General features: G+C 30.9%; 1 long non-coding RNA gene across 1 annotated transcript in view; it reads left to right on the top strand.

Moving 5' to 3' along the window:
- Positions 1 to 13835, top strand: part of LOC118876810 (uncharacterized) — a 28232-nt gene extending 14397 nt beyond the window's left edge. Inside the window, exons 5-6 of the long non-coding RNA XR_011603634.1 lie at positions 13588 to 13663; positions 13724 to 13835. This is a non-coding gene — a long non-coding RNA (uncharacterized lncRNA). The remainder of the gene's footprint in view (positions 1 to 13587; positions 13664 to 13723) is intronic.
- The last annotated feature ends 213 nt before the right edge of the window (positions 13836 to 14048 follow it).

The raw sequence follows: 14048 nt of genomic DNA, 5'->3' as shown, positions 1-14048 counted from the left end.
TTTTCGGGTAATTTTAGGAGACGTACATTATTAGGCATTTTTGGGATTATTTATAAGGGGTTACATCACGTTTTTTTTTGACCAAAAATTGTCAAAAACTAAATTATGCAGTTTTGAATGCCAATCGATTCGAAATTTGGTTACGAACTCAACGCGGCTTGACACTCCTCGTTTGGACTATTTGTTGCGTTGTTTCGTACAAAATTCTGATATTATTTGGTGCAAAATTAGGATTCTTAGCTAATGGCAGAAACATAAATAATTCATTGATTTTTTTGTCGCTGCTATGCCCAATTGAGGGTCTCAGCTAAAAGAACGACTGTTTTGACTGGCTAACAACGTGAGCTAACGATCCACTTCATTTACGGGTACATAAATGTGCATTTTTGGCATTTTTTATAAGGGGTTACATCACGTTTTTTTTTGGCAAAAATTGTCAAAAACTAAATTATCCAGTTTTGAATGCCAATCGGTTCGAATTTTGGTAACGAATACAACGCGGCGTGACACTCGTCTTTTGGACTATTTGTTGCGTTGTTTCGGACAAAATACTGATATTATTTGGTGCAAAATTAGCATTCTTAGCTAATGGCAAAAACATAAATATTTCGGTGATATTTTGGTTGCTGCTACGCCCAATTGAGGGTATCAGCTAAAAGAATATCTGTTTTAGCTAGCTAACAAACTGAGCTAATGATCCTCTTCATTTTCGGGTAATTTTAGGAGACATACATTTTTGGACAATTTTTTCATTTTTTTAAGGGGTGACATCACGTTAATTTTTTGCTAAAAATTGTCGAAATCTAAATTATTCAGTTTTGAATGCCAATCGATTCGAAATTTTGCTACGAACTCAACGCGGCGTGACACTCGTCGTTTGGACTATTTGTTGCGTTGTTTCGTACAAAATTCTGATATTATTTGGTGCAAAATTTGGATTCTTAGCTAATGGCAAAAACATAAATATTTCGGTGATATTTTTGTCGCTGCTACTCCTTATTCAGGGTCTCAGCTAAAAGAATAACTGTTTTGACTGACTAACAACGTGAGCTAACGATCCACTTCATTTTCGGGTACATTTAGGAGACATACATTAATGGTAATTTTTGGGATTTTTTATAAGGGGTTACGTCACGTTTTTTTTTTGCCAAAAGTTGTCAAAAACTAAATTATCTAGTTTTGAATGCCAATCGATTCGTAATTTTGTTACGAGCTCAACGCGGCGTGACACTTGTCGTTTGGACTATTTTTTGCGTTGTCTCGGACAAAATACTGATTATTTGGTGGAAAACTAGAATTCTTAGCTAGTGGCAAAAACTTAAATATTTCGGTGCTTTTTTTGTAGCTGCTACACCTAATTTAAGGTCCCAGCTAAAAGAATAACTGCTTTGACTGGCTGACAGGCTGACCTGACCTAACGATCCACTTTATTTTCGGGTACATTTAGGAGACATACATTAATGGTAATTTTTGGGATTTTTTATAAGGGGTTACGTCACGTTTTTTTTTTGCCAAAAGTTGTCAAAAACTAAATTATCTAGTTTTGAATGCCAATCGATTCGTAATTTTGTTACGAACCCAACGCGGCGTGACACTCTTCGTTTGGACTATTTGTTGCGTTGTTTCGGACAAAATACTGATATTATTTGGTGGAAAATTAGGATTCTTAGCTAATGACAAAAACATAAATATTTCGGTGATTTTTTTGTCGCTGCTAACGATCCACTTATTTTTCGGGTACATTTAGGAGACATACATTGATGGGCATTTTTGGGATTTTTTATAAGGGATTACATCACTTTTTTTTTGACAAAACTTGTCAAAAACTAAATTATCCAGTTTCGAATGTTAATTGATTCGAAAATTTGTTACGAACTCAACGCGGCGTGCCACTCTTCGTTTGGACTATTTGTTGCGTTGTTTCGGACAAAATACTGATGTTATTTGGTGGAAAATAGGATTCCTAGCTAATGGCTAAATCATAAATATTTCGGTGATTTTTTTGAGGGTATCAGCTAAAAGAATATCTGTTTTAACTGGATAACAACCTGAGCTAACGATCCAGTTCATTTTCGGGTAATTTTAGGAGACGTACATTAATGGGCATTTTTGGGATTATTTATAAGGGGTTACATTACGTTTTTTTTGGCCAAAAATTGACAAAAACTAAATTATCTAGTTTTGAATGCCAATCGATTCGTAATTTTGTTACGAACCCAACGCGGCGTGACACTCGTCGTTTGGAGTATTTGTTGCGTTGTTTCGGACAAAATACTGATATTATTTGGTGCAAAATTAGGATTCTTAGCTAATGGCAAAAACATAAATATTTTGGTGATTTTTTTGTCGCTGCTACGCCAGTTCATTTTCGGGTAATTTTAGGAGACGTACATTAATGGGCATTTTTGGGATTATTTATAAGGGGTTACATTACGTTTTTTTTGGCCAAAAATTGACAAAAACTAAATTATCTAGTTTTGAATGCCAATCGATTCGTAATTTTGTTACGAACCCAACGCGGCGTGACACTCGTCGTTTGGAGTATTTGTTGCGTTGTTTCGGACAAAATACTGATATTATTTGGTGCAAAATTAGGATTCTTAGCTAATGGCAAAAACATAAATATTTCATTGATTTTTTTGTCGCTTTGTTTCGGACAAAATACAGATATAATTTGGTGTAAAATTAGGATTCTTAGCTAATGGCTAAAACATAAATATTTCGGTGATTTTTTTGTCGCTGCTAACGATCCACTTAAATTTCGGGTACATTTAGGAGACATACATTGATGGGCATTTTTGGGATTTTTTATAAGGGATTACATCACTTTTTTTTTGACAAAACTTGTCAAAAACTAAATTATCCAGTTTCGAATGTTAATCGATTCGAAAATTTGTTACGAACTCAACGCGGCGTGCCACTCTTCGTTTGGACTATTTGTTGCGTTGTATCGGACAAAATACGATATTATTTGGTGCAAAATTAGGATTCTTAGCTAATGGCTAAAACATAAATATTTCATTGATTTTTTTGTCGCTGCTACGCCCAATTGAGGGTATCAGCTAAAAGAATATCTGTTTCAACTGGCTAACAAGCTGAGCTAACGATCCACTTCATTTTCGGGTAATTTTAGGAGACGTACATTATTAGGCATTTTTGGGATTATTTATAAGGGGTTACATCACGTTTTTTTTTGACCAAAAATTGTCAAAAACTAAATTATGCAGTTTTGAATGCCAATCGATTCGAAATTTGGTTACGAACTCAACGCGGCTTGACACTCCTCGTTTGGACTATTTGTTGCGTTGTTTCGTACAAAATTCTGATATTATTTGGTGCAAAATTAGGATTCTTAGCTAATGGCAGAAACATAAATAATTCATTGATTTTTTTGTCGCTGCTATGCCCAATTGAGGGTCTCAGCTAAAAGAACGACTGTTTTGACTGGCTAACAACGTGAGCTAACGATCCACTTCATTTACGGGTACATAAATGTGCATTTTTGGCATTTTTTATAAGGGGTTACATCACGTTTTTTTTTTGGCAAAAATTGTCAAAAACTAAATTATCCAGTTTTGAATGCCAATCGGTTCGAATTTTGGTAACGAATACAACGCGGCGTGACACTCGTCTTTTGGACTATTTGTTGCGTTGTTTCGGACAAAATACGATATTATTTGGTGCAAAATTAGGATTCTTAGATAATGGCAAAAACATAAATATTTCGGTGATGTTTTTGTCGCTGCTACGCCCAATTGAGGGTATCAGCTAAAAGAACGACTGTTTTAACTAGCTAACAACCTGAGCTAACGATCCTCTTCATTTTCGGGTAATTTTAGGAGACATACATTTTTGTACAATTTTTTCATTTTCTTAAGGGGTGACATCACTTTAATTTTTTTTGCTAAAAATTGTCAAAATCTGAATTATTCAGTTTTGAATGCCAATCGATTCGAAATTTTGTTACGAACTCAACGCGGCGTGACACTCCTCGTGTGGACTATTTTTTGCGTTGTTTCGGACAATATACTGATATAATTTGGTGGAAAATTAGGATTCTTAGGTAATGGCTAAAACATAAATATTTCGGTGATTTTGTTGTCGCTGCTACGCTCAATTGAGGGTCTCAGTTAAAAGAATATCTGTTTCAACTGGCTAACAAGCTGAGCTAACGATCCACTTCGTTTTCGTGTACATTTAGGAGACATTCATTAATGTGCCGTTTTTGGGATTTTTGTTAAGGGGTTACATCACTTTTTTTGTTTGCCAAAATTTGTCAAAAACTAAGTTATACAGTTTTTAATGCCAATCGATTCACAATTTTGTTACGAATTCAACGCGGTGTGACACTTTTCGTTCGGGCCATTTGTTGCTTTGTTTTGGACAAAATACTAGTATTATTTGGTGCAAAATTAGCGGGTCTCACCCAAAAGAATTACTGTTTTTTTTTTTAAATATAAATCCCAATCAATACTTAGCTAGCCATCCTCATCATTTTCGTGTAGATTTAGTTTTTTACAGAGGGTAAGACAAGTTTTTTTTTTTTGCCAACAATTTTAAGATACGGAAGTTTTTAGGTTGAAAAGAGCCAGTCAATTAGAAATTTTATTTCGAACTTAACACGGTATGACACTCCTAATTTGGACTACTAGTTGCGTTGCTTCGAACGAAATATTGGCGGCGTGCGTGTTGTTATTTTCACCGCGTGGCTATATTATTTTAAGGGTGTTTAAAGTTACTTTCTTTAAATTCGTTTAGTATGGTGTTGGAGAATTTGAATTTCAATTTCAATTTTAGGTAAAACAAATTTTGTCAGCATATTAAAAAATAATTCATTTCCAAACCCTGATCTCATGTTTAATAATATGCTTTCCTATATTTTTTGTTAAAGACAATTTATTTTATCAATTTTTTTTATTTGTTCCGCCATTATTTTTTTGTCCATAGCTATTAAGTTATAGTTGGTTTTAGTTCATCTTCCGGAAAAATTAAAATAATATAATATGTTAGGCCAACCTAATATAAGATGATATATCTGTAAAAATTGCGGCGTGGGTATTGGTTTCCTCTTCCATCGATCTGTTTTAGCAATGCTCCAATCGCAGCGTCCGAGTTTTGTTTAAATGGCGGCGGGCGTATTGTTTTCCTCTTCTACCAAATTGTGCTAGCAATACGCCAATCGCAGCGTCTGAGCTCTGTTAAAATGGCGGCGGGCATATTCTTGTCTTTTTCTAACGAATTGTGCTAGCAATACGCCAATCGCAGCGTCCGAGTTCTGTTAAGATGGCGGCGGTCGTATTGTTGTCCTTTTCTAACGAATTGTGCAAACGATTCTGCCATTGCAGCGTTGGAGTTACGTTAAAATGGCAGCGGGCGTCTTGTTCTCTTCCAACGACTTGTTCTAGGGTGGTTCGCCATTGCCATTTTATAAAGACAAATAAAACATTAACAAAAAAGACCAAGTATAAAAATATATTTTGAAAATATAATTACAAATAAAGGTTTTTTTATAAATATACTCGAGACCAAAAATCAAATGGCATTTTTTCTTACAGAACACCCAAAACAATGAAGCTGCATTTGTATATTATTTTAACCATTTGGAGATATTCTTTTAGCGGTGTCCAAAGTAACTTGTTTTTAATTCATTAAGTGTTGTGTGGATAAATCTAAATTTAGTTTTCAATTCAATACAAAATACATTTTGTCAGCAAATCAAAAATATTTGCTTTATATACGCCGAATTCGTTTTTAATAATGTGAATTTTCATATTTTGTATTACACATTTTTTTCATTCTGGTTGTTTTTTTATTTTGACCGCCATTTGGTTTCAAACATAGTTTATCTGCCGTAAAAATTAAAAAATAGAATTTGGTAAAGGATTAACCTCATTAAAAGTGGTATATATAGGTAAAAATGGCGGCGTGAAAATTTTACTTCCTCTTCTAACGAATTGTGCTAATAATACTCCAATCGAAGCGTGTGCGTTTTGTTAAAATGGCGACGGGCGTATTGTTGTCCTTTACTAACAAATTGTGCCAACAATACTCCAACCACAGCGTCCCAGTTCTGTCAAAATGGCGGCGGTCGTATTGTTGTCCTATTCTAACGAATTGTGTAGCAATACGCCAATCGCAGCGTCCGAGTTTTGTTACAATGGCAGCGCACGTATTGTTGTCCCTTTTTAACGAATTTTGTTAACGATTCTGCAATCGCAGCGTTTGAGTTACTTTAAAATGGCAACGGGCGTGTTGTTGTCCTCTTCCAACGAGTTGTTCTAGGTTGGTTCGACATTGCCATTTTATAAAGACAATCAAGCATTAGCAAAATAGTCACATAATATAAATATATTTAGAATATTTAATTTAAATTAAAAGAATTTTTATAAATGGAATCAAACCCAGCAATTAAATTAAATTGGTTCATATAGAGCACCCTAAACAATCATGCTGAATTTGTATATTACTTTACCTTTAGATATATTATTTTAGGTGTGTCCAAAGCTACTTGTTTTTAACTCGTATAGCATCTTCTGTAAGAATAATAATTTCAATTTCAAAACAAAACATATGTTGTCAGAAAATTAATATATGATTGCTTTCTATACCAAACTGATGTACACAAATGTGCATTGCTATATATGTGTTATAGAAATTTTTTAATTCATCGGTTTTTTTTATTTTGGCTAGTTAGCCTTGCCTATAGATTTTAATTGTAAGTAGGTGTGAGCTCATCTGTCGGAGACAAATTTAACTAATACAATATGTTAGGGGACCAATCTAATTTAAGTTGCTATTCATGTCAGCAATACGCCAGTTTACAACGTACAATCCTGAATAAAATAGCAGCGTAGGCACTGTACTCCTTTTTTAACGATTTGTGACATCAATACGCCAATCGCAACGTCCGAGCTTTGTTAAAATGGCGGCGTGACTATTGCTGTTCCCGTTCAACGACCTTTTCTAGGTAGCTCGACATTGTTATTTTGTTAAGACGCATTATTCATTTTGAAGATATAATTTTAGTTGTTTTAGTACAGAAATATATTTTTTTATATTGTTTTTAAAAAAAATGGTACTTTTTAAGTTTATGTAATGAAACCCAACAATCAAAATTAATATGTTTCTTGTAGAGCACTTAAAGCTTATCAATTTTATATTTAATTCAAAGGTTTCATTTTGAGAGATCGATTATCATTTAAATGTAACATTTTGTATATGAAATGTGCATAAATATTATAACAAGCTTAATTAAAAAATATAAAAATGTGTTATGTTGTTCTTTGGTAAGTATTTGCGTTGTTTTAAAAATTAAAAATTAATACATTTTTTGATGTAAATCAATATTGCATGAATATAGAAAATATTTTAAAAAAATTAGAAAAAATGTATATAAATACTATATTAAGTGTACATAAATCATTTAAAAACAAAAGATTTTCATATGAACTTTACCTAAAATTTACTTGAAACGCATAACTTTGCGCAGATTTTAAAAGTTTTCACTAAAATGTTGCTATGTTTAATTTATGTCTATGTAGGTAATTTACATGCCTTCTAAAAAACACACAAAAATTGTTAATTGAAAAAAGATCTTAGAGATTTTGAATATTCTATTTAATGTTAATTTATCATAAGTAACAACTAATATTTCACATAGGTTCCACATTTAATTTTTTCAATTTTTCATAAAGTTTATATAAATTTTACATTAAAAAATGTTCTTTTAAAGCAGACCTAAAATAATTTCTCTGTTTATCCACCAGTTTTTCTGATTGGGATCTATGTCGGTTTTTGACACACAATCTCGGAAAATAACTAAAACATTTGTTTTAAAATATTTTTAAATATTTTATTAATTTTAAAAAACAAAAGGATTCTACATGGATTTTATATACAGTTTATTCAAATCATCTGCAGGGAGCCAATATGTTATCTTCATAAATTCGACAAGATATCTGTATGCATTCTGGATACTTTTTTTTAATGAATTCTACGTGAATTCCACATGAATATTACATAGTTCTACGTAAATATTAGTCAATTTTACACGAATTCTAAAAGAACTTTTAAAAAATTCCACATAAATTCAACATGAACTCCACGTGAATTCTACATGGATTCTATACGAGTTCTTCACGAATTTTACAAGAATTCTACATGCATTTAACATTAATTCTACAGAATTATACATGTTACCTACATTAATAATACATGAATTATACATGTTATTTACATGGTATCTACATGTTATCTACATAAATTCTACATGTTATCTACATGATATCTACATGATATCTACATGATATCTACATGAATTCTACATTTTATCTACATGAATTCTACATTTTATCTACATAAATTCTACATGTTATCTACATGAATTCTACATGATATCTACATGTTATCTACATGATATCTACATGATATCTACATGATATCTACATGTTATCTACAGGTTATCTACATGGTATCTACAGGTTATCTACATGGTATCTACATGAATTATACATGTTATCTACATGTTATCTACATGATATCTACATGTTATCTACATGCTATCTACATGCTATCTACATGATATCTACATGATATCTACATGATATCTACATGATATCTACATGAATTCTACATGAATTCTACATTTTATCTACGTGTTATCTACATAAATTCTACATGTTATCTACATGAATTCTACATGTTTTAGTTCATCTTCCGGAAAAATTAAAATAATATAATATGTTAGGCCAACCTAATATAAGATGATATATCTGTAAAAATTGCGGCGTGGGTATTGGTTTCCTCTTCCATCGATCTGTTTTAGCAATGCTCCAATCGCAGCGTCCGAGTTTTGTTTAAATGGCGGCGGGCGTATTGTTTTCCTCTTCTACCAAATTGTGCTAGCAATACGCCAATCGCAGCGTCTGAGCTCTGTTAAAATGGCGGCGGGCATATTCTTGTCTTTTTCTAACGAATTGTGCTAGCAATACGCCAATCGCAGCGTCCGAGTTCTGTTAAGATGGCGGCGGTCGTATTGTTGTCCTTTTCTAACGAATTGTGCAAACGATTCTGCAATTGCAGCGTTGGAGTTACGTTAAAATGGCAGCGGGCGTCTTGTTCTCTTCCAACGACTTGTTCTAGGGTGGTTCGCCATTGCCATTTTATAAAGACAAATAAAACATTAACAAAAAAGACCAAGTATAAAAATATATTTTGAAAATATAATTACAAATAAAGGTTTTTTTATAAATATACTCGAGACCAAAAATCAAATGGCATTTTTTCTTACAGAACACCCAAAACAATGAAGCTGCATTTGTATATTATTTTAACCATTTGGAGATATTCTTTTAGCGGTGTCCAAAGTAACTTGTTTTTAATTCATTAAGTGTTGTGTGGATAAATCTAAATTTAGTTTTCAATTCAATACAAAATACATTTTGTCAGCAAATCAAAAATATTTGCTTTATATACGCCGAATTCGTTTTTAATAATGTGAATTTTCATATTTTGTATTACACATTTTTTTCATTCTGGTTGTTTTTTTATTTTGACCGCCATTTGGTTTCAAACATAGTTTATCTGCCGTAAAAATTAAAAAATAGAATTTGGTAAAGGATTAACCTCATTAAAAGTGGTATATATAGGTAAAAATGGCGGCGTGAAAATTTTACTTCCTCTTCTAACGAATTGTGCTAATAATACTCCAATCGAAGCGTGTGCGTTTTGTTAAAATGGCGACGGGCGTATTGTTGTCCTTTACTAACAAATTGTGCCAACAATACTCCAACCACAGCGTCCCAGTTCTGTCAAAATGGCGGCGGTCGTATTGTTGTCCTATTCTAACGAATTGTGTAGCAATACGCCAATCGCAGCGTCCGAGTTTTGTTACAATGGCAGCGCACGTATTGTTGTCCCTTTTTAACGAATTTTGTTAACGATTCTGCAATCGCAGCGTTTGAGTTACTTTAAAATGGCAACGGGCGTGTTGTTGTCCTCTTCCAACGAGTTGTTCTAGGTTGGTTCGACATTGCCATTTTATAAAGACAATCAAGCATTAGCAAAATAGTCACATAATATAAATATATTTAGAATATTTAATTTAAATTAAAAGAATTTTTATAAATGGAATCAAACCCAGCAATTAAATTAAATTGGTTCATATAGAGCACCCTAAACAATCATGCTGAATTTGTATATTACTTTACCTTTAGATATATTATTTTAGGTGTGTCCAAAGCTACTTGTTTTTAACTCGTATAGCATCTTCTGTAAGAATAATAATTTCAATTTCAAAACAAAACATATGTTGTCAGAAAATTAATATATGATTGCTTTCTATACCAAACTGATGTACACAAATGTGCATTGCTATATATGTGTTATAGAAATTTTTTAATTCATCGGTTTTTTTTATTTTGGCTAGTTAGCCTTGCCTATAGATTTTAATTGTAAGTAGGTGTGAGCTCATCTGTCGGAGACAAATTTAACTAATACAATATGTTAGGGGACCAATCTAATTTAAGTTGCTATTCATGTCAGCAATACGCCAGTTTACAACGTACAATCCTGAATAAAATAGCAGCGTAGGCACTGTACTCCTTTTTTAACGATTTGTGACATCAATACGCCAATCGCAACGTCCGAGCTTTGTTAAAATGGCGGCGTGACTATTGCTGTTCCCGTTCAACGAACTTTTCTAGGTAGCTCGACATTGTTATTTTGTTAAGACGCATTATTCATTTTGAAGATATAATTTTAGTTGTTTTAGTACAGAAATATATTTTTTTATATTGTTTTTAAAAAAAATGGTACTTTTTAAGTTTATGTAATGAAACCCAACAATCAAAATTAATATGTTTCTTGTAGAGCACTTAAAGCTTATCAATTTTATATTTAATTCAAAGGTTTCATTTTGAGAGATCGATTATCATTTAAATGTAACATTTTGTATATGAAATGTGCATAAATATTATAACAAGCTTAATTAAAAAATATAAAAATGTGTTATGTTGTTCTTTGGTAAGTATTTGCGTTGTTTTAAAAATTAAAAATTAATACATTTTTTGATGTAAATCAATATTGCATGAATATAGAAAATATTTTATAAAAATTAGAAAAAATGTATATAAATACTATATTAAGTGTACATAAATCATTTAAAAACAAAAGATTTTCATATGAACTTTACCTAAAATTTACTTGAAACGCATAACTTTGCGCAGATTTTAAAAGTTTTCACTAAAATGTTGCTATGTTTAATTTATGTCTATGTAGGTAATTTACATGCCTTCTAAAAAACACACAAAAATTGTTAATTGAAAAAAGATCTTAGAGATTTTGAATATTCTATTTAATGTTAATTTATCATAAGTAACAACTAATATTTCACATAGGTTCCACATTTAATTTTTTCAATTTTTCATAAAGTTTATATAAATTTTACATTAAAAAATGTTCTTTTAAAGCAGACCTAAAATAATTTCTCTGTTTATCCACCAGTTTTTCTGATTGGGATCTATGTCGGTTTTTGACACGCAATCTCGGAAAATAACTAAAACATTTGTTTTAAAATATTTTTAAATATTATTAATTTTAAAAAACAAAAGGATTCTACATGGATTTTATATACAGTTTATTCAAATCATCTGCAGGGAGCCAATATGTTATCTTCATAAATTCGACAAGATATCTGTATGCATTCTGGATACTTTTTTTTAATGAATTCTACGTGAATTCCACATGAATATTACATAGTTCTACGTAAATATTAGTCAATTTTACACGAATTCTAAAAGAACTTTTAAAAAATTCCACATAAATTCAACATGAACTCCACGTGAATTCTACATGGATTCTATACGAGTTCTTCACGAATTTTACAAGAATTCTACATGCATTTAACATTAATTCTACAGAATTATACATGTTACCTACATTAATAATACATGAATTATACATGTTATTTACATGGTATCTACATGTTATCTACATGATATCTACATGATATCTACATGAATTCTACATTTTATCTACATGAATTCTACATTTTATCTACATAAATTCTACATGTTATCTACATGAATTCTACATGATATCTACATGTTATCTACATGATATCTACATGTTATCTACAGGTTATCTACATGGTATCTACAGGTTATCTACATGGTATCTACATGAATTATACATGTTATCTACATGTTATCTACATGATATCTACATGTTATCTACATGCTATCTACATGATATCTACATGATATCTACATGAATTCTACATTTTATCTACGTGTTATCTACATAAATTCTACATGTTATCTACATGAATTCTACATGTTATCTACATGAATTCTACATGAATTATGCATGTTATCTACATGATATCTACATGAATTCTACATGTTATCTACATGGTATCTACATAAATTCTACATAAATTCTACATGTTATCTACATGAATTCTTCATGTCATCTACATGTTATCTACATGTTATCTACATGAATTCTACATGTTATCTACATGAATTCTACGTTATCTACATGAATTCTACATGTTATCTACATGAATTCTACATGTTATCTACATAAATTCTTTATATTATCTACATAAATTCTACATGTTATTTACATAAATTCTACATGTTATCCACATGCATACTACATGAATAATACATGGTATTTAAACTTCTGCATGAATTCCACATGTTATTTCTATTATTTATAAATTCTCCCTTATCTACACGAATTTTATATAAATATTGGATAAAGCCTAGTAAAGGTCATTAAAGATTACATACAGCTTTTATCAAGTTTGTATAAAGTTTTTTAAAGCTCATTAAGCTTACATCCATCTTTCGTAAAGCTGTTAAAAGCTTTCATACAGCGTTCGAGAAGCTTTTATAAAGCTTTCATAAAGCTTTTCCAAAGCTTTCATAAAGTTTGCCCAAAGCTTTCATAAAGCTTGCCCAAAGCTTTCATAAAGCACTCAAAAAGCTGTTAAAAAGCTTTTAAAAACTTAATGAAAGCTTTATGAAAACTTACATAAAGCTTGCACAAAGCGTTCACTACGCTTATATAAAACTCTTATTACGCTTACATAGAGCTTATATAAAGCTTTCTTAGATTTCATTATGCTCTTATAAAGCCCTTCAAGCTCTCACTACGCATACATAAAGTTTACTTAAAGTTTTCATTACGCTTACATAAAACTTTCATTAAGCTTTCATCACGATTACATAAAGTTTGCATCAAGTTATCATCACGGTTACATAAAGTTTACATCAAAATTACATCAAGTTTACATCAAATTTAAATCAAGCTTACATCCATTTTACATCACTTACATCAATTTTACATAAAATTCACACCAATATTACATCAATTTTAGATCATTTGTACATTTATTTTAGATCATTTGTACGTCAATTTTAATTTTATTGTGCATCAATTTTATATTCTCTAATCAAATTAACATTATTTTGACAAATTTTTCCACGAAATCTTTGTAGTTATATTACATAACTCGTAGAGCAGAGGTTTTATTTTCTAAACAAACGACATTTAATGTTATTTGTTTTATTTTTTTAGATACATAAAATGCAACGTCATCAAAGTTGTTTATTTGCCTTAGGGACGCTAAAAAATTGGCTGAGTTTTTTAAAAGGTAAAATATATGTGTTAATAAAGTTGTGTATAAAAATTTAATATTTTCAAATGTTTTTAGGTATCTGTTCTTCTGAAATATTTGATCGACTTATACATGACTTGTAAGTATTGGGTTAAAGTAATTTAGCATGTGTTCATTGTTTTCATCTGTCTTATATGTTTTGAACTAATTGTATAAATAATTCATACCAAATTGCTCGTTAGCTTTTAGTATATCAACATTTATAAATGTATTACTAAATTAACTTTTTTGAAAATCACAAACTACTTGTTCTACGTGTTTTGTTGTTTGTATCAATACCATTTGGACAGTATTTCACATGTTTTACTAATTCAAATTATTTCACTTGTTCCATATAATTGTTTGACTATATGTGTTTCAT

This window comes from Drosophila suzukii, chromosome 2L, assembly GCF_043229965.1.
Source record: "Drosophila suzukii chromosome 2L, CBGP_Dsuzu_IsoJpt1.0, whole genome shotgun sequence".
Classification (NCBI taxonomy): Eukaryota; Metazoa; Arthropoda; class Insecta; order Diptera; family Drosophilidae; genus Drosophila; species Drosophila suzukii.
Note: the sequence above shows the minus strand (reverse complement) of the source record. Positions and strands in the feature narration are given on the sequence as shown.